This window comes from Mesocricetus auratus, unplaced genomic scaffold, assembly GCF_017639785.1.
Source record: "Mesocricetus auratus isolate SY011 unplaced genomic scaffold, BCM_Maur_2.0 Super-Scaffold_6730, whole genome shotgun sequence".
Classification (NCBI taxonomy): Eukaryota; Metazoa; Chordata; class Mammalia; order Rodentia; family Cricetidae; genus Mesocricetus; species Mesocricetus auratus.
This window is the reverse complement of record NW_024429184.1, coordinates 16152197-16174348: the sequence shown is the minus strand read 5'-3', so window position 1 is coordinate 16174348 and position 22152 is coordinate 16152197. Positions and strand designations below refer to the sequence as shown.

Genomic DNA, 22152 nt, shown 5'->3' with positions numbered 1-22152 from the left:
CTCATCTTCTCTGGGAACATAGGATAGTAAAGCCTGTGTGTTTCAGCTTCTTAGGTAAGGTCCTGTGGACAAGGAACACGGGTTGATAAGTGGTCTTCAGCTGTGTATTTGGCTCCCTCCCATAGCTCCAAACTCACTGCCACAGAGATGGTCCTGGTTAGACTCAGTGGGTCATAAAACAAAGCAAATTGACAGGAATGTGAGAACGGTCCATAAGGAAGATGGGGTGGGAGGCTGCAGCCAAGCAGTAGGAAGATGAGAGAAGGTATTGGTGAGTGAGAATGATCAGTGTGCATTGCACAAACGTGTGAAATTCTCAATGAAGTAAGACCATATAACTTCCTGCTAGAATGTATTAACTCAAGCTCCAAAGGCTAAATTTATTTGCTGTCCTGGTAGAGACAGTATCAGAGAGGTAACAGGAAATGAATTAGACAGAAAATGATTGAAGAGTTAATGGAAGACTAGGGTAACACATATTGTCAACACTTAGGAGGATCCTGAGTTCAAGACCAGCCTGGACTGTAGAGTACATCCGAGGCCAGTCAATTCTGTCTCAAAGAAGTGGGGAGGGGAGAGCAAGTATTGACTGGGAAATTAGATAAATAGAAACATCATAGGTAGCTAATGGATGCCACCTGCTTAAGAGCTTAGAGAAATGGGACAGTGCTCTGATGGTTTGGGGTCAGGAGATTCACTTTAATGTAAATGTTAACTTGGTTATGAAGTCAAGCCGCACTCTATGTTTTCTCAAGAGCAACAGCAGTCCCCAGCCGGTGTTTGTTATTTCCAGGTCTCTCACTGTTTCACTAGCTATGTCTACATTTCTAAATAATATACTTCTTTCGTTACTTCTCTTATTTACTCAGTATGTAGCCCAGGTCGCAGCCACTTTCTGCTTCCGCCTTCCAGGACCTGAGACTACAGGCTTAGACCACCATGCTTGGCTTATAGCATCAGTATGGCACATGCTTGCGTGCATGAGTGTGTGTGTTGTTGTTTTGTTTTCAAGGCAGGGTCTCACTGTGTAGCCCTGGCTGCCCTGGAATTTACTGTGTAGTCTGGGCTGGCCTTGGACCCAAAGAGATAACCTTGCCTCTGCCCCACCCCCAACCCAGTACTGGGATTAAAGGCATGTGCCACTATGCTCCCCACCACCACATGCACACGCTTGCCTGTGTGCCAGTGTGTTAGTGTGTGTGCTCATGTGTGTTTCTGAGCAGAGCTAGAAGCCCACACTGACTAGACTGACTTAGAACTCACTTTATACTGTGTATCTGTTCTTGAGCATCTAACCTGCTCCTGCCGCTGTCTCCCAAGTGCTGGTGCTGTAGTCCTGTGCCACCAAACCCAGCTATTTTTTCTTGATTTTAAATAACTTGTGACTTCCTAGCATAAAAAGCAAAAACTTAGCATTCACAACCTACCTTCTTTGCTGGTTGGTGGTGGCTCATACCTTTAATCCCAGCATTTGGGACCAGAGGCAGGCTCAGGCAGATATGAGACCAGTCTAGTCTACAAAGCGAGTTCCAGGGCATCCAGGGCTACAGAAAGAAACCTTGTCTCAAAACCAATAATAATAATAACAACCTACTTTCTTCACAAGTTCCAACTAAGTGACATATCTTACATTTACTGTGAGACTTGGCCTGTGAACACTTACTGCTGTGTAACTTTTAGTGCTGCCTTTTTACTTGCTCAGTTTTCTGTACTTTGTTCCTGATTCTCCCCTAAGTTCTTTAGTGTAGTGTATACTTGTATGTGTGTGATTTCATCTGCCTTCCTCTACAACATTGTAAACTGTTACCTTTTACAAAAATTGCCGAGGGTTGAGGGGGTCCCGAATTAGAGCACTGGTTGTAGGAATTTAGAAGACAGGATAAATAAGTTTTGTTTTTTTGTTTTTGTTTTTGTTTTTTTGGACAAGATCCTCTGAATCTGAGCCAAACCAGCCTCAAACTCGCAGAGCTCCACCTGCCTCTGCCTTGTGAACGCTGGGAGTAAAGACGTGCGCCACCACTCCCGGCAAGAGCTTTCCAAAACGGGCCGTGTGGTACTCTGTGCAAAAAATACAGCTTTTTAGGAGAATCTTGTTGCCCTGAGTTATGTGGAGGACTCTCCCACTGTGTTCTGTTGACGGGGAAATTCAGGGCGTCATGTCCTAGCGATGGTTTTTGGATGGGGAGTTTTGATTTGCAGATAGCTTCAAATTCACTGTACTTTCTTTCTCTGTGTTCTCTTGGGATGTTTCCTATGACACAGAAGCAGAGAACAGGGCTGCGAAGAAAGGTTAAAGACTGTGATGAAGTTACCTGTTGAACAGGAAACATGGACCATAATAATGTCATGGTTCCCTGCTGTTAATTAGATCAAAAAGGCAGGAAAAGGAGATTCCTGGAATATTTTTATTATAGTTGTTATTTGCTGAGTCCTCAGTAAATACTAGTCACTGTCTTTGACATTGTGTATCTTGTCTCTAACTTTTCCTTTCTGAGGGCTGGAGAGGTTGCTCAGTGGTTAGAGCACTTGCTGCTCTTAAAGAGGACCTAGGTTGGTTCCCAGCATCTACATGATGCCTCCCAGTCATTGTGACTCCAGTTCAGGGGATCTGATGCCCTTTTCTAGCCTCCAGTGGCACAGGCACTTGTGTGGTGCACAGACAGACATACATGTGTGGTGCACACACATACATACATGCAGGCAAAACATCCATACGCATTTTTAAAAATAAATAAATCTCAGAAGTTTTAAAATGAATCTGAGAGCAAAAGTGATCACATCACTTGCCGAGTGCTATGGAATTTGTCCTTTACAGAAGCCAGACATAATAGTACATGACTAATTGCAGCTACTCAGGTGGCAGAGGCAGGAGGATCACAGTTTCTGTTCAGCTTGTACTGTATAGCAGCAACCCCCCCCATGAAAGGGATACAACAAACATAGGAAGTGGTGTGACACTTCCTGGTGACACCAAGGACAATAGCAGCCAGGGTCAGGAATGCCTCTGCAGGTAGGCCTAAGCCAAGAGCCAAAGAGGTTTGGGCAGAAGAGGCCCAGCCCTCCACAGCCTGGCTGCTTCCCTTTCCCAGGAAGATCAGGGCCCTACAGTGACATCAGCTTCTTCCCTCACGTAGCAGAAACCTGTCGTAAGAAAAAGTGAAAACAGCCAAATGTGGTGGCACATGCCTTTAATCCCAGCACTCAGGAGGCAGAGGCAGGCGGATCTCTGTGAGTGTGAGGTTAGCATGGTCTACAGAGTGAGTTCCAGGACAGCCAGGACTACATAGTAAGACTATGTCTCAAAAACAAAGGGGAGGGAGAGAGGGAAAAAACTAGAATCCTATACCCACCTTTTCACAGCTTTCTACATTGACCACAAAGAAATAAAAATAAATGGCCTGAAGTTGTAATGGGTGATGTGAGTTCTTATGCCTCAAGTATAAATATGAAATATAAACAGGGACTAAACTCCAGTCAAAGTAGACCTCAACTGGATCAGGGTGTTGATCTCTTCCAGTGACTATGTTGGAACCAACATTTTCAGTTTAAACACAAGCAATTTAGTCAATAATAGTACAGTGTAAGCAGGCTTTAATTAAGAAGATGTTAGGGCTGGGGAGATGTCTCAGTGGTTTGGAGCACTAGCTAGTTAGCTGCTGGACAAAACAGAGAGAGGGAGAGGGAGGGGGGAGGGAGGAAGAGAGAGAGAGAGTGTGTGTGTGTGCACAAGTATGTGCAGGTACACGTATGTGTAGGTCTGTGTGTAAGACAGAACAACCTTAAGAACTGTTTCTCCTCAGGTGCTCTCCATCTTGGTGTTTTTTTGTTTGTTTGTTTGTTTGTTTGTTTTTTGAGACAGATCTCTCACTGGCCCGGAACTTAGTTAGGTGAAGTTGTCTGTCTCTGCCTCCCCAGCACTGGGATTATAAATGCTCACCAGGTTGGCTGGCTTTTCGTGTGGATTTGATCAAACTCAGATCACCACGTTACTACTACAGATCCAGAGCTTTCTGTGGTAGATCTTAAATTTTTTACTTATACTAACTGTGAGTGCTTTGTTGCATGTATGTAAGTATGTGCATGTGTGGTACCCGCGGAAGCCAGGAGAGGGTGCCACGTAATGTCCTGGAACTGGAGTTACAGATGGTGGTGAGCTGCCACGGCAGTGCTAGGAACACCCCCCTCCTCATAGGAGCAGTAGAGCTCCTATCCATTGGGCCGCCTTTCCAGCCCACTTTAGTTATATTTTGTACGTTCATTACTGAGAATCGAACCCAGAAACTTACACGCCAGGCAAGAACTCTATCTCTAAATTAACTGTTTACTTGTGATTCAGCCATTCCCAAGGCCTAAATGATAGTTTGTGTAATCTTGACTTAGTAGGGGATTGTGTTGGGGATGAAACAGTGCCTTTTACATGTTAGGCAAGTGTGCTGTCACTCAGTTACACTCCCACCCCAGCCTGCGTCGTCTTGCTCACTCGTTTGGTCTCCCTAGGTGAGCTAGTAACTTCATGAAGTTCCGTAAGACAAATAGCCATCAGGTCTATTTGTCCACAGAGTATAGCACCTGGCACTTCATGGATAGCCAGTAGTAATTACCAACTAAATTATCTGGTTTGGGGTACGAGTGGCATCTTGGAGTCTGAGGACCACACACTCACTGTCAGTCTACCTAAATAGGGACGGAAACCCTGGTTGGTACGCTGTTGCATTGGGTTGTTCCCAAGATCCTGCCTCTTCTGGAGTAGGGCGCCAGGACCTTGTTTTGGCAAAGGGGCTTGTCCTTGTGAGGTTGACTGTAAGTGAATTGTGCAGTGTTCTGACCCCGGGTGAACCCAGTAGGGCTGCAGTTGGCGATGGGGGTGAAGAGTCGTGCTGCCCCTGCCAGAACCTCGCTACCTCCAGGGATTGCCCCAGTATAGGTTGTTAAGCAGGACATGCCCAGCCCTTCCTTGAAATTCTAAACAGTCTTCCAGATGGAGTTGGAGTAGCTCCCGGGGAGGACAGTGGGTCTTATGTAACTTCATAGACTGCCCTCTTTTTTTCTTCCTTCCCTTTTAAGGAGAAAAACAGATTGTTCCTGGACTAATGCTGGACTTTTTGCCTCACATCCTGCATTCTTTCCTTGCTACTCAGCAGCCCCTGTGAATGGCTAATGGCAGAATTGAAGGCTGGCGAGGTTAAAGGGTGAGGCAGGAGAAAAGAGGAAAGAAGGAATGTCAGAACACTCTGTTCTGGGTCTCCTGCTGGGCCTAGGCCCAGCAGTGGAAGTGGTCCCTGGGGCCTTCTCTGCTTGTGCCAGAAGCCAGCCAGTGAGCCTGTTTCCTCCCCAGTACTCCACACCCTGGCCGAGAGAACTGGGCTCAGACTGTATAAACTGTCCACACTTGTGATAGCTGCGGGCCCCTCTGGAGAAACACATCTCTCCAGGGTAGTTTAGTGAAGATTCGGTTGCTGAATGAGCTCAGAGATAGAGCTGTTACCTGACGTGTGAGCTCAGGATACAGATTAAGCATCTGCTATGCACCGGACCTTCGGCTAGCTTAGGCAGCTACAAAGATGGTTCATACAGCTGCTGTCTGGAGCATGCGGCCAAAGAGGGAAGGAAAATGCATGAGATGTTGATATTTACAATAGCTTATACCCTTAGGGTCATGTGCATCTCATGGTTTTATTTCTTTTATAAGGTTGACCATCAGGTCCGTATCCATCTGTGAAGTACTGTGTTAACCCAGGATTAACAAAACTATAGGAAAATCTGAGGGCTGTGTAGGAGTCATTTAGACAAGAAAAGTTTCTAGACAGCACAGAAACCACAGGGCAAAGAGCCTGAAGGAATTGTGAAAGCTCAAGTATACCCTGAGAAGTTGGAATTCTTTAGAAATCTTTGAAGATTTTTAAATGGTCCCAAAACTGTACAATTTACAAGGTAGAGCATGATATTTCTGTGTCTTTACATAATGTAAAATGACCACATCACAGTAATTGGCATATCCTTCACCTTAAACATTTATCAGTTGTGTTAGAAATATTCAAAATCCTCTCTGCTAGTCATTTTGAAATAATCAGTCAGTTATTCTGTTAAGAGTTTTTAGGTAAGAGGGTAATAGACTTCATTGTAAAAGGATGACTCAGGGTCTCAAGCTAGATGTTGTAAAGATTCAGACAAGTGGTAATTATAGGTTAGTCTTAGTAGCAAAAAGGATGGAGAAAGGTGGATAGGATCAGCAAGACTTGATTATTGAGATGTGGTAGGACATCTAAAGTAGAATATAGCAGCAGAAGAGTGGCATTGCGTAGTCTCTGTCATCCAGGCCCCTTCCACTCCTTTGTGCTCTTCCTGCTGCTGTAGGCCCGAGCCCTCAGCAGCTCAGGAACTGATGGACTAATCACTCACCTGACTCTATCTGAGGGAGTAAAACTTGATTCTCTGGGGCCAGCAAAAAAGGGACACACACGCACACACACACCCCTCCAACATGTGAGGATCTCACCCAGGGTGCCGACAGTGGCAAGCCTCCAACAGGTCAGAGAAACTGAAGAGGAGATGCAGAGTAAGTAACTACCGGAGACACAGACAGACAGACACACGAGGTCTTCTCTGAGGGCCAAATCATAGGTCTTCATTTTATTATTCTTTCCATTGCATGTTCTACTTCATTCTTTTTCTGTTCTGTTCTTTTGCCCTCATGCTCCCTTCTTTTTCGTTTTATTCTTCCCTTACAATCTAAATACCCCAGCAGAATCTTTCAAGCAATACAAAAATTACAATTGGGTTCCATTCTATTTTTTAAGTAAATAATTACAGTGAGTACAAGTAAAAAACATGTTTCTCATTTGCCTTACATGATTAAACATTTCACATATTGCAGCTGAAAAATTATTTCCAAGGACCTACAGTTCCCTTACATGATTAAACATTTTATGAATAATAAGTGAAAACCAAATTATCCCCAAGAACCTACATACATTCATGTCTGAGCAACTTGTTATAGATTAACAGAGTGTAAACAAGCAAGGTGTTTTTCTCAGCCAGTTCTTTTACTGGCAGGCTGCATTTTGTGGTTTCAAAGAAAGGATCAATCATTTTATTATTTATCTCAAAAGATAATCTTATAAAAATGTTAAGAGAATCACAAGTCTAAACCTTTATATGACAAAAACAGTCATTTCTAATTTAAATCCTCCAGGTGCATACCCATTCATCATCAGTTTTTTATTAAATTGTATCAGGAACCTGAAGGCAGAAGTGAGCACAAAAAAATTAATCATCACCTTTGATCACCAACCCATTCTAGCAAGAAAGGTATGTCAGCAACAGCCCCGTTGACATTGTTTTGTTCCCTGACCTCAGTCCCTCACTCAACTGTCAAAAGTGTGTCTCTATAAACTTCAAATTGTTCCCCAAGATTTTCTATCTCAAAGCCATTAACAAAAACATTTTAACCTACCTTCCTAACAATCTCTAGGTCTAGATTCTTTCTAAGGGTGGTGGTTGAGTCAGTAATCTGCTCCAGCAGCCGTGCTTGGGAAAAGTCAGTCACTATTATTGTAAGTACAGGTTACACTGCCCAGTGAGAGGCTAGAAACCCCTTGAGAATTTTTGTACAGCTCATAGATTATGAGGGTCGTGGTGGCCACAAAGGCAATAAACAGAGCTATGCTCAATAACAGTGTGAAGTCCTTGGGGCTCTGCCTCTCCAAGGCTCACTCAGGTGTGGCTCTGCTGATTGCCAAGCCATGTTCCGTGAGTTCCAAAACTGCTTGTGGTTCCATTTGTGTGTCTCCCAACAGCTTCTCCCAGGCCATTGTCATGGCCCTAGGTAGTGACTAGTTGTCACACCTACCCTGCTAGCAGTAGGATAGGTGAGAGAGGAAGGATGGATCCCATCATCGTACAGAGATTGCCTCAAAGCCTACACACTTCCTCTTCAAGCACGGTCACTCCTGCAGGGGAAATAGGAAGACAGAATCCAACTTGGACAACTTTGTTATTCAGCCAAGCTACCAAAGTGAAAAGGGGTAAGAATGAATATTTGATTGTCAGCTAAGTCTGGGCCTAGGGAAGGTAGGGAACTAATTCAGTACAGTCCGAACTTGAAGAGACTTTTTTTTTTTTTCAAGACAGTTTCTCTGTGGCTTTGGAGGCTGTCCTGGAACTAGCTCTTGTAGACCATGCTGGTCTCGAACTCACAGAGTTATCTCTGCCTCCCAAGTGCTGGGATTAAACGCTTGTGCCACCACTGCCCGGCTGAAGAGACTTCTTTAGCCACTAGACAAAAATGATCATATTTACATCTTGTTTTATTCTTGTGAAGAGTAAATAAATATCAGTTCAAATAAGCCACAAGGTTAAGTATGAATATAACCGTATTGATTTGATGTCAATCACTACCATAGGAAGTTGCCATGCTTATGATTTGTATATCTTGTCATTTATTAATAGTTATATTATTGAAAGGGTAGTGGGTTTTGTTCTATTTTAGGACAAAATCTAAACAAATAAGGCATTTACTCAGTGTTCTTCTCTACCGAGGATGTTAGCAGCGTGTTAGGGTAAGGGTAGCAAAACTTGGGAGCAAGTCAGACCAGCGTTCTAAGCCCAGCGCTGATCTTTCCAGCTTTGTGGTCTTGGCTAAACTTAATCACAGACCATCCTAGTTTCCTCGCCAGCAAAGTAGGGACAGAGTATCTACTCTGCATAGTTACTGTAAAGATTAGAAATATGTTTATGACCAACATGTGTTTATGAATAGCACTGTGGGGAGCCTAATATCAATAAGTAATGGGTAATATAGCCGTCAGCCGTGTATTCCTTTCCTGAGATCAGGCTGGCTTCAAATTCAAGAGATCCGCCTGCCTCTGCCTCCCAAGTGCTAGGATTAAAGGCCTGCAGCACGCTACCACCACCTGGCTGATTTTTACAGTTTTTAGAAGGTTGTACACTTCAAATTTTCTGACAGTGAATGTCAGATGTTCACACCTCAGAAAAGGCAGTAGCGGCAAGCATCAATAAGGAATAGTTTCTCTTTTCCTTCTCTACAAGTTCAAGAGACCTGACTAGCTGAGGAGTTGCAGGCCTAGAAAGAGTAAAGTCTTGTGTTGGGCTTAGGGTACAGGACGCCTTTGTCCCACTGCTCACTGGTGCTCAGTCCTTCATTTGGGTCGCTTTCTGGGGCTAAACCGAGTCCAGTAAACCCTGCTGCCGACTGTATATCAGGTGGAGCACAGCCTCAAGCCATGTCCTGGGTCACCACAGTCAACACGGAGCAAGTGAGGGGAGGGAGGGGCTCCCTGCTGCTTTGGCTTTTTCCTACACAGAGATTCCTAACTGCCTCCCCTGTTTCTCAGCCCACTTTCCAATGTGGATGCTGTGACCTCGAAGGGGGCAAAGCCCAGGAGGGAGCCAAGGTGCTCGGCCTGATCGCGTCAGTGATTACAGCTCTGAAATGCTTTGGCTCAGATGCTTTCGTAGCCTTTACATTTTTCTTTATATTTTTCAAATTTTGTTCTTGCTTCACCACCAAAAGAACTACAAGTTGCCCCCTTTACAGGTGGCAAACCTGGAGCTTGTGAGGACGTAGCCTGCCCCATCTGACCTAGTACCTCAGAGAAAATTCAAGAGAGAAAGCTGCGTTCCTGCCCTGGGCATCCTGCCATGATCCCGGGATGCTGACTTCCACCTCTATCACTGGTGATCAAATCTGGTTGTCTCTGTGGCTGTATTGTTGTCCTGATGACCAGGTAGATAAGCCTTGAATGACGGAAAAAGAATGTATTGACTGAGTTCACACCCTGGCTCCTTGAGTTGCTGGTGTCTGTGAGTCAACCATAGCAAGGAGGTGAAGGGGTCATTGTTACTATGCGCTTGCCTGGTTCTTGGTACTTCTGCATTCCTACCTGATGTGTGGAACATTTTTGTCATTCTCCAACAGTCTGCTGTTGATGAGTAGCCCCTGGTTAGGCCTGTCTGCATCTATTTACATAAACGGCCCAGCTGTCAGCTTCCTCGCAGTACTGTCTGCCCGATGGGGCAGGGCAGGGACTCCCACTCTCCTTGGGGCTCCCTGTGGTCAGCATATAAAAGGTTAGTGGGACCCCACTCTGTAGGCCTTTGGGAAGAGGTGATGTGGATGCTGGCTTCTGGCCAGACAGCTGTTTCTTGGTGGCTCTAGCCTGTCGTGTCCTGTAGGAATGCAGCTCTACCGGCACAAGTCTCTAAGAAATGTGATGTTTCCACTGGAAACTGCAAATCAGGTGAGGACAGTCTCAGCCTGCTCTTTGTCTCATGTGTCCCTTTTTCTCGTCAGCATACACTGCACTTGTCTGTGACTTGTGACAAGGCCAAGCTTGGAAATGTTGGGTGGAAACCCTTCCTCAACTTTGTTCAGAGCATCTCAGTACAAACAGTTTGTAGGTGTACGTTTACCTATGTCTTCACCGAAGCAACTGTTAGCTCTTCTAGAAGAGGCCTACCGACTGAGGAGAATGCTCTGGGCAGCAGCCTTCAGTCTGAGGCAGATGGAATCACAGACACCTGGACACCTGACTGCTGCTTGTTCCCATTCCCTGTCTGTTAACCCTGAACTGTTTGCCACAAAGCGTGCTTCCTTCAGAACCCAACTTAGCAACCTGGAGAAGCCTGAGGCCACTCCTAGAGCAGGAAGCTGCCCTACATTTGGACAGTAACCAGTAGAACTTGATACTGACGCCAGAGTGTAAAAATAAACACCTCGTACAGTTCTGTCTTAATCCACAGCCATCAGAGTTGCTATTATTAGTCTGTAGGCCAAACAGGCAGCTGTGATTGGGCATACGACAGCCTGGACAGGCCTATCCTGCCATGTTGGGATCAGGCTGTTCCTCCCCTTCACACACTGGGAGCTGAGCTGGGGCTCCAGGAGAAGTGCCTGCAGTCTGGGAACATGTCTTACAGCAGGTAACACTATCCATAGATGGCATCTTTGCTCTGGGAGGCAGAGTGAGACTCCAAGGCTACCAGCATAGATCTGACGGACACGGGATCATTAGGCCTAGTGCAGGGGAGAGAAGGAAGGAGGGGAGGGAGGGCATGACTGTCCTCCCATCTCCTTTGACTCTGTCTTGGACAGTGTCTTTCTCAGTCCAGGCTGGCCCCCGACATACTATGTAGCTGAGGATAGCCTGCCTCTCTGTGGCGCTGGGATCACAGGTGTGTGTCATCATCCCAGTTTATTCCTTTGGCTGTTAGATAATTTGCCAACAAATACCTTAGACCTAAAGGCTTTAGATTTCTCTGGAAACTGGGAAAGAAGAAAAGAAACCAGAACGCTAGTCATCTACCAGAGACAGAGTAATAATAGTGACATATTGCTGAGCATGTATGTCAGGTATGACATGTGCTCTTCAATTCTACTTCAAGCCTTTGAGGGAATATCACAGCAGTTAACAGCATGAAGTTACCCAGAGTTCTATAGCTGACAGGTTATGTCTCAGATTGGAATCAGACCCATCTTAATGCCAAGTCCTTGCTCTGTACAATACAGAACCCAACCTCTTAAGTCCTCAGGACAAAGGCAGACACCATGCACCTGCTTACTAAATTATTTAAGTGAACAAAACAAAACTTATACTAACCTTGGTCTTGTAACTAAAGCAAATACCACTACTGGTACAAAGAAAGTCTTTGCTGCCCCTACAAAGGCAGTCCCAGTTCTCTGCCTGAGCATGGAGAGCTGGACTCTGGAAGCTGCCACCTAAACTCTACTGGGAAATAAGGCACGTCAGGAAAGGCTTCCACTGTGACAGAGGAGTCGCAGAGACACTGACCCCACTGCTGAGAACATGGCCAGATTGGAACTAGGCTCCCTAGAGAAGTGAGCCTGTGGTGGCCTCATGCTGAGGCACGGTATACTTGGAGGTTTCCTTGAAAGGCATTAGGCTTCCCTCTGCTCGCTCCCTCACCTCCCCCACCCTGGCCCCACAACTGGTTTGTGTAATTCAATCTGGATTCTTCTCATAGCCACCTCTCTATGCATATGTGCCCTTTTATTTACAGCTCTGCACACACTGATTGGCTAGCAGTTTGGCAGCCTGCATGCTTCAGTTCTCTGTCTGAGAGGAAGGGGAGCAGAGAACACTGTGGCTTTGCTTCCCCGAACCCAGGAGCCAAAAGGCACTACCAAAGGATAAGCAAGGTGTTGACCACACCGGACAGCTGAGAAGCGGTTCAGAGGCGTTGTTTGATCCAGCTGTCTTACTCCTGCAGATCAGTACTTAAGAACTGTCTCCAAGCAAAGCCACACTGGGCTCCAGCGCTATTCCTGTCTCTAGTCTTGGTGGTGTCTTGCTCCCTTACTTCGCCTGCATCTGGCATTGGGAGACTTTGAGGGCCTTGCTGACTGCTGCATTCTCCATCCCTTCTTCTGAAGAGCTCAGTCTGTCAAGGTAGGGCCTAAATCTTGCCTAGTTCCCTAATGACCTCCTCTCCCCTCTCACCTGTCTAACCTCAGAAGAAACAGGACTTGCGGCAGGTTCTCAATCTCCAGAGCCGTAACTGTGGCATGACAAGCCGGCCTCTGAGAGCGAGGAGTGTGTATGCACATTCCCTTTGGAATGAAGAGAGTAGGAAGGAGACTGTTCATTAACACTGCACAGGGACCCTCCTTGGAGTTAGGGTTTGGTTTACTTTGTAGTTATACCTGAAAGGGACTGTGAGAGGTCTTCAGGACGACCAGGTGCCAGAAGCTGAGCTAGATGCTGGCCTGAAAGACTGTCTTTCTAGGTATAATCCCTTCCTGCAAAAAAGAGACCCTAGAGCAAAGCTGAGTTTATAACCAGGTTTTTGTGAAATAAAGAAAAGTGATTCTTGCCGGGTGTTGGTGGCACACGCCTTTAATCCCAGCACTCAGGAGGCTGAGGCAGATGAGTCTCTGTGAGTTCAAGACCAGCCTAGTCTACCGAGGGAATTCCAGGACAGGCTCCAAAACAATACAGAGAAACCCTGCCTCAAAAAAAAAAAAAAAAAAAAAAAGAAAGAAAAAGAAAGAAAGAAAAAGAAAAGTGATTCTTGGTCAGCAACAGTTAGTGGCTTGTTCTTTTCCTGGGTGTAATGGCCCAAAGCTGGTGTCTCCATTCATTGAATTGGGACCTTGGGAGTTCTAGCCACTGCTGGGACTAAGAAGCTTGGAGCAGGTATGAGTTTTGCCATGGGTTTTTTCCTATCAGTGATGTTTTAAAAGTGTCTGCCCATTGTCGATTCATAAGGAAGCAGACAGACTTGGGGAAAAGACATACAGCACACACACAGTCCTGCTGCAAGGTCAGGCTTTTTGCAGGGTGCTTGTGTTGAGTTTTAGAGACAGACTTTTAGCTGATCTCCTCGGCAGCATACACAAGAAGCCCAAAGCAGACCAACTCCTGTGCTTGGAAAGAGGACGCTATATTAGGGAGGCCTAATAAGGAAGCAGCTGGTGTGTCTGGGACAGCCCTTCCAGAACACTCCCAGAATTTTGGCCAGCCTTACTTGGAGTCCAAAATAACATGAAACAAGCTAGGAAGAGTATCCAGTTTTGCCAGGAGCAGCTACACTGCCCAGAGGGAAGTCAGACGGCCTTGTGGACGTCGGCCACCATTCCATTTGTAAAGGCAGACTCCTGAGGTCATGGCCAGGAGTGCTCACACATCTGGCAGCTTGTTTATTTCCTTGTAACTCAGCCACTGATTGATACCCACTATTAATGCCAGTTCTTAAATACCCAAATTCTTTGAGCATGTCTCATGTATTTTAGAGACAAGCACTTTCCTGTGGGGAAGTCAGCACCTTCATCTAATCTCACAGCCTCTGAAGGCACAGAACCTTGAAGCCAGGGAAGGGGGTTCTCCAAGAGAACACTGACAAATTCACGGACAGAACAAAGCTCATTTCTGCTCTGGGAAGCTTACTCTGCTGTTTTATTAGTAGTTGATTGAGGAGCCGTGCAGAAAGAGATGTTTCTTGTTTTGAATATTTTGTGTGTGTGTAGTGTGTGTGTATACACATGTGTGTAGTGTGTGTGTACATGTGTGTATGTGTGTGTTTGTAGTGTGTGTGTGTGTGTGTGTGTGTGTGTAGGCCAGAGATCCTCAATCACCTCTTCACCTTATTGTAATGAGGCAGGGTTTTCCTCTGAACCTGGAACTCACCTATGTGGCTGGACTGTCCAGCAAGCCCCAGGATCCTCCTACTTCCCTGGCTCAGGAATTACAGGCGTACTGCCATCATGCCCAGCCTTTTACGGCTCTGAATTCAGGCCCTCAGCTTGCACGGCCAGCACATAACTGACTGAGTCATCTCCCCAGCTCCCAGAGATGACTTCTTTTAGTTAAGCTATTTATTTCATTATTCATATTCTTCAGTTTCAACAAACCATGTTCAGTCCTGTCTTTGCCTCTGCCCAGATGTTTCTGGGATGTTTTTCTTTAAGTGATAGAATCCCTTTGAATTCTACTCGGAGTCCTCACAATGAGGAAAAGGGAGTTGGAGAGCACTGTGGTTTAGTGTCCCAGCTTCAACCAGAGCAGATATGTTTTGCATATTAAGTCTGAGAAAATAATTGAAATCCATGTTCTAACTCTTGTATCATACTGCAACCCTGCCCACCCCATAAGCACATTGACAATGATTTTAATGAAACTGTAAGTCCCTTATCTTAGACTACTAATCCCAAACACCCCTCAGTGCCTTGTACATAGCAGTTCCATAGATGCTCATAGTGTGATCTTGGAAGCTGGGAGATGGCTGGATCGGTAGAGTACTAGCCCTGTAAACATGAGGACATGAGTTTGGATCCTCAGCGTCTGTGTAGAAGCAGGACTCGATGGCACGCCTGTAACCCCAGCAGTAGGGTAGCAGAAACAGGCAGATGCCTGGGGCTTGCTGACTAACTCTTTTTGCTAGCCATCATGATTTCTGAGCATGCACATACCAACCCTGCACATAAGCACACATGCACACAGCATGCACATACCAACCCTGCACATAAGCACACATGCACACAGCATGCACATACCAACCCTGCACATAAGCACACATGCACACAGCATGCACATACCAACCCTGCACATAAGCACACATGCACACAGCATGCACATACCAACCCTGCACATAAGCACACATGCACACAGCATGCACATACCAACCCTGCACATAAGCACACATGCACACAGCATGCACATACCAACCCTGCACATAAGCACACATGCACACAGCATGCACATACCAACCCTGCACATAAGCACACATGCACACAGCATGCACATACCAACCCTGCACATAAGCACACATGCACACAGCATGCACATACCAACCCTGCACATAAGCACACATGCACACAGCATGCACATACCAACCCTGCACATAAGCACACATGCACACAGCATGCACATACCAACCCTGCACATAAGCACACATGCACACAGCATGCACATACCAACCCTGCACATAAGCACACATGCACACAGCATGCACATACAGGTCTTAAGAGCCTCAGGATGGGCCAGTGAGTTGGTTCCATGGGTAAAGGTGTTTTCCCCAAGCCTGACAACCTGAGTACAGTTCCTGGAACACATGTGAGGGTAAGGGGGAACTGACTCCTGCAAGTTTTCCTCTGCTTACATATGTATACGCGGTGTGTGTGTGTGTGTGTGTGTGTGTGTGTGCGCGCGTGCACACCTGTACGCGCGCTCACCCCTGCATGTGCATTTATAAATGTACAAGAAGAGATTGCCTTAGGAAGCTTCTAGATCAGAAAAGTACAGTTTATCATAATTTATTTTGACTTGTTTTAATTTGAGCATGTATTATCTTTGTTACTAGATTAAGTCATACAGTTTGGGGTAAAACATGGCCAAACATGGGTTGTTGCTGTTATCCAATATACCTGAATAGAACAACTCAAACAAAAGTACTCCCTTATTGCCAAATAAGTTCCCTGAGGTGAAAGGTCAATGGAGTGATTATTGGGAAAGATCAGGGACAAAGGTATTGTTACATAGTCCTCTTGCTCTGTCTCTCTTGAGACAGGGTCCTGCTATGTAATCCAGGCTGACCACAAACACAGTCCTCCTGCCGCAGCCTCCCAAATGCTAGGATCACAGATGCTGAGATCACTACACCTGACTCCTTGTTCTCTGTGTTAGGGGCTGTCCTCAAAAGCCTAGTGTTCTTTAGCTCTAGATTTATATTTGAGAAGGGCACATTAGGAGCTGGAGGGATGGCTCCAACTCTTTTCCAGAGGACCTGATTTCAGTTCCCAGCCCCCACACAGCAATTTTAGGAGATCCAACACCCTCCTGGCCTTCTCTGACTCTGGGCATGCAGTGAGGTTGGGAAATAGTGATGTTGTGGTCTGTGGTGTGCTGGATTAAAGGAAGCACTGAACATGTGAGAGCTGTCGCTAGTACTGCCAAACAGTGCTTGACTTGGCCTGATAGAAAGTGTCAGGGACAGCCGGGCGTTGGTGGCGCACGCCTTTAATCCCAGCACTTGGGAGGCAGAGGCAGGCGGATCTCTGTGAGTTCGAGGCCAGCCTGGTCTACAGAGCGAGTTCCAGGACAGCCTCCAAAGCCACAGAGAAACCCTGTCTTGAAAAACCAAAAAAAAAAAGAAGTGTCAGGGACAGAGACCCTGGGCCCGAGCTCTCACAGGAATCAACTACATGCCATGTGTGTGGTCACAGGTGACTAGCTCAACCTACAGCAAAACCCTAAGTGTTCTATATCAGCTCCAGAAGAGGCCAGGACCCCGAAACCTCTCCAGCCATCCTGAGAGGACTAGTTATGGCTTAATTTTATAAATCCCTCCCTTTCTCCTTCCTTCCCTTCATTGTTTACTACTGTCCCTCAAGCAAGTCAAGGTTGGAGATGAGCCCTTTTTTTTTTTTTTTTTTTAACGAGACAGGGTTTCTCTGTATTGTTTTGGAGGCTGTCAGACAAGCCTAGCCTGGAACTCACAGCGATCTGCCTGCCTCTGCCTCCCGAGTGCAGGGATTAAAGGCGTGCGCCACCATCGCCCGTCTGGAGATGAGTCTTTAGTCATTTTCCATCTCTTTAATTCAGCTCTCTTCTATATGGAGTCAGGAGATACACAGGTCTCGTGAAGCATGGAAGAAACAAGAAAGGGAAAGTGATGAGTGTAATAAAACACACTTGTAATCACAGCACTCAGGAGGGTGAGGCAGGATTGCCACACATTGGAGACTAACCTTGACTATACATCGAGTTGGAGACCTGTCTGAGCTACATATAGCAAGACCCTATCTCCAAAAAGCCAAGAAAAAAGAAGAGAGTTAGTGCCTGTGACCCAGACTCGTGCTTTCTTCAAAGGCTTCTTGAGACCCAGCATCCAAAGTCTTCAGCATGGAGTCACGACAGCATAGTCTGCCCTCCATACCATGGGTTCTCCATCCACAGATTCAACCATCTGTGGAGTAGAAATACTCAGGAAGAGGCTGGGGGATGGCTTAGGGCTAGAGAGCTTGCTTGGCACACATAAAGCCTTCAGTTCAATTCCCACTTCTGGAAGGGGGCGGAGAGGAAGGAAAACAGTTCAAAGTGAAAATCTAATGGGCAGGACTGGTACTTGGAAACCACCACGCCCACCTTGGGTGGGTGGATGGGTCGCTGGCTGGCTGGCTGGCTGGCTGGCTGGCTGGTTGGCTGACTGACTAGTTGGTTGGTTGGTTGGTTGGTTGGTTGGTTGGTTGGTTGGTTGGTTGGTTGGTTTGTGGGACCTTTGAAACAGGGTTGCCACCCTGGAATTCAGTATGTAGACCAGGCTGGCCTTAAACTCAGAGATATACCTGCCTCTGCCTTGAGTGCTGGGATTAAAGGTGTGCGCCACCATTCCTGGCCTAAAAGCTGCTATTTTGAAGGATAGCATGGCCGAGCAGTGACACGAAGTGAACAGAGATGACACCACCGCGTGCCTTTCATCTGGGCCATGTGTGGTCCACTACTACTCGTTTATTCTCACAGATTGGCCCAGAGCCTGAACCAGGAAGAGATGGGGGAGGGCGGGTTCAGTGGGTCTACGGGCAGAGCAGAAATTTGTCTTTGCTCTGAGAGAAATCAGCCTATTTCCTTTGCCTTCCTTTCTCTGGGAGGAGCTACCTGAACTCTCCACCTGGTTTACTCTCTCCCCTTACAAGCCCAAGTGAACCCCAGTCAGCAAGGACCCAAAACCTGATGCAACAGGCCCACCTCTGCATCAATGCTAGGCCCCCTGAAGACAGCCGAACCCTGTGTTAGGAAGGGGCTGTGCAGCCACCTTGGCTGCAAGCATCACTACCACCCCCCCAGAGAAGCCTGCCAGGGCCCACCCTGAGGAGGTGTGTCTTAGCAATCTAGCCCTGAGGTTGGCTTTTAAGAAAGAAGCCTGCTGTTTTGTTGATGGAATGGTGATAGGTGGTTGGGGGATTGGGCTTGTTTTGTTTTCTCGTAGCCTTTGGGTGGGGCTTCTAAAATCCCCTCGTAGACTTACTTTCCACCCTAACCCAGCTAGAAGCCTTACTAAGGGGAAAAGCGGGAAAACCGGTAGTCATTCACAGTAGAGGAAGGGGGGGCTGAGAGGAGCGGCCTGAGGGGAAGGAAGGAAGGAAGCTCCCGGCCTCTACCCAGTCTTAGGCCCGGAGAGAAGCTGGGCCCTGCTCTCCCTGTTTTTTTGCTGCTGTCTGGAAAGTCTCCATCATCTTCCAGCACCTACTGCCCTCTGTGGCTGACTTCTCTCTCTACACCCCGCCCCCCGCCCGCCCCCAGGCTAACGGGCTGCAGGGACCGACCGGGAAGCTGAGTGGCTGGCCTGTGGGCTTGCCTGCTCCTTTCCCTCCCCTGCCCTCCCCCTTGGTGGCAACGTCACCGCAGCCCAGCAGCCGTGGCAGCAGCAGCAGCAAGAAGACAGGCTGAGATTGCGCAGCCTCCCTGCATTAGCTAGGATGCCATTGTATTAACAGAAAGCAGATCTTAGAAAATCAGCCTGATTCCCCTGTGTGGTCGTGGGGACCAGTGCTTCAGCTGAGACTGTCGAGGTAGAGCTTGGCAGGAGCCACCAGGTCAAGCTCGAGGCTCCTTGCAGAGGTATGGCTCTGGAGGAGGGGCGGGGGGGGCATCAACTAGGCAGACGCAAGCTCACCGTTAGCATCTGGGCTCTGGTTCCTGAAGGCTGGCTTTGTCTTTGGAAAGGGCAGCATGAGCCCACAAACTCATCTCTGCATGCATGGGCTGGGGAAAGGAAGAGGCTTGAGCTGATACTATTTGTGCTATTTGGTCAAGAAACAATCATTTTCTTCCTTTCCGGATATTTCTAATGAAGCTGCTATGGCTGCAGTTATCAGAACGGAGGGTCAGATCTGGACACAAAGGCGGAATGGGTGGAGACACCTCTAGAGCTATTGTAAGTTTATGCTGACAACCATGCAGGCATCCACGCATTTTTTCCAAGAAGGCTGGGTGGCTCTCCCTCACACATGCACACATACATGCACACAGCCTTTATGTACTGTAGAAGCTGCCTCCCTCCACACATGCATACCCACAGACATAAGTCTTTCTGCTAGTGTGGAAGCTGCCAGACTCCAGGTTTGGATGCAGTCAGAAGGAATGTTGATCAAAATACCTCACAGTATCTGGAGGAGGGACACTGGGCCGCTGAAGGCACTCAGCCCTTTGACAGGAAGAGACCTAAGCGTAAGCTAAGCTAATACTTTCAAATCCACCATCCTGCCTCTTCCTTTGGTCCTGCCCTAGAGAAGGCCCTGTCAGGGAGACTTGACAGCCCCACAGCAGGACCTGGGGTCAAGGTCAGATTACTAAAGAGTAGCGGTGAATGCCTTTGCCCTTCCTGCTGGCTCTGAAGAAATCAAATAACAAGGAACTATGTTCAGTGACCAACAGAAAGATGCAGATGAACACAGTCTGCAACCTTTCTTCTGGAGTTGCCAGCCAGGTAGAGTTCCTTAGGTTCTGTGCCCATCGTGCGCCGTGGTAGAGAACTCACACACGTGAGACTGGAAGGGAGCTGTGCAGTGTGGACATAGGCAGTTGGGGGCACAGTGTGAGCGGGTTAGTCCCGGGAAGCGTTGAATGGGAGCAGCAGAGCTGAGACTGGAAGGGAGTGTGCAGTGTGGACATAGGCAGTTGGGGGCGCAGTGTGAGCGGGTTAGTCCCGGGAAGTGTTGAATGGGAGCAGCAGAGCCAGGGTAGAACGCTGTCGGAACAACGGACAGGGCAGGATGAGGTAGCCTGGGAACTGATGTGGAGGGCAGGCGACAGGGTTGAGAACTTGGCGGTGTCGATGTGGAAGGGGCTGTGGGTTCAGAGTAGCTGATACACCATACCCTACATACATGGACACCAAAGTTCCTGTCCCGGAAAGGCAGGAAGCAGATGTGGGTAAATGAGAGGACTTTAGGAAGAGGGTGTGACCTCAAGCATCTTGAGAATGAGTTGTATACATCCTTGAGAATTGGGTGTGCCAGGGTTTGAATCCATTTAAACTATGTAATTTTGACTAAACTACTTAGGCCCCGATGCCTCAGTTTTCTCATGTGTTAAATGGGCATGATTATTTGGGCATGTTAACATGCACCTCTAATCTCAGTACTGAGGAGGCAGAGGCAGGGCCAGCCTGAGCTACGTTACACTTGGGTGAGTGTGTGCATATATATATATATATATATATATGTGTGTGTGTGAATGTGTGTATATGTGTGTGTATATATAAATATATATGTATATATAGAGAGAGGGGTGGAAGAAGAGGAAAAGAGGAAGAAGGAAAAACTGTGTCATGTCTCTTATATCAAAGCACCCTAACTGGGCAATGATGGTGCACGCCTTTAATCCCAGCACTCGGGAGGCAGAGGCAGGCAGATCTCTGTGAGTTCAAGGCCAGCCTGGTCCACAGAGTGGATTCCAGAATAGCCAGGGCCATATAGAGTAACCCTGTCTCATAAGACTTAAAAAAAAACTTCATTGCTCCCCAAAATGCCACAAAGCAGTTGTTCCCCATTCCCTGCCTTGTTCTCACCTATTTCTGCAAATACCCAACCCCCCAGCCTCCTAGTCCTCCACCCTCCCCAGCCCCTCTGCTATTTCATCTTTCTTCCTCACTCCTCTTCCCATGAACCATAACCTTTTCTGTCTCTTGTTTGTTTCTTTCTTTGAGAAAAGTTCTCACAATGTAGTCTTGGCTAGCCTGGAATACCCTTATTGAGGTACAATTCATATACCATTTGTCTTAGTTGGGGTGTCCATTGCTGTGAAGAGACACCATGACCACAGCAACTCTTATAAAGGACAGTATTTAATTGGGTGACTTACAGTTTCAGAGGTTCAGTCCATTATCATGGTGGGACATGGCAGCATGCAGACAGACATGATAATGGAGAGGTAGCTAAGAGTTCTAGATAGATAGATAGATAGATACATACATACATACATACATACATACATACATAGTTACATAGATAGATGATAGGTGGGTAGGCAGATAGACAGACAGACAGACAGATAGATGATAGGTAGGTAGATAGATTGATGATAGATAGATTATAGGTAGGTAGGCAGATAGACAGATGCAGGCAACAAGAAGTGAGCTGAGACACTAGGTGTGGCTTGAGCATACCTGACCTCAAAGCCTGCCTCCACAGTGACACACTTCCTCCCAAAAGACCACACCTACTACAAAAAAGGAGACTTCCTAACAGTGCCACTCCTTTTGGGGGTCATTTTTTTCAAGCCACCAAATCAGTATATTCACCAGTATATAATGTGTAACCATTACCAATGACTGATAGCAAAATATTTTTATTACCCCACAAAGATCCTCCTCAGCCATTAAGTAGTTTTTCCCCATTCGCCAGCCCTTACAAATTACTAACCTACCTTCTATTCAGTTGATTTTCCTGTTTTAGGCATTTCATGAAAATTATTCACCATGTAAAGGAGTATTTTGTGGCAGCTTCTTTTTCTAAATACTGCCTCTTTAAGGGTCATTCATGTTGTAGCATGTGTGTGAAACACTAGTACGCTTCACTCCTTTTATTGCCGAATAATAGTCCATTGTCTGTGTATGCCACGTTTCTACTCATTTTCAGCTCATATATAACGATGGGAGCTATAGTACATTTTACTC

General features: G+C 46.7%; 1 protein-coding gene across 4 annotated transcripts in view; it reads left to right on the top strand.

The window, feature by feature from the left end:
* The window catches only part of Rusc2 (RUN and SH3 domain containing 2), a 43779-nt gene that overhangs the window by 5715 nt on the left and 15912 nt on the right, over window positions 1-22152 (top strand). Inside the window, exon 1 of one of the 4 annotated variants that reach the window (XM_021232191.2) lies at window positions 9598-12428. The exons of 2 other annotated variants lie outside the window; for them this stretch is intronic. The gene's annotated coding sequence lies outside the window, so the exon portion shown is untranslated. Of the gene's footprint in view, window positions 1-9597; window positions 12429-18883; window positions 19095-22152 lie in introns of those variants that run through there. One more of the 4 variants, XM_005078800.4, reaches the window with a different exon arrangement.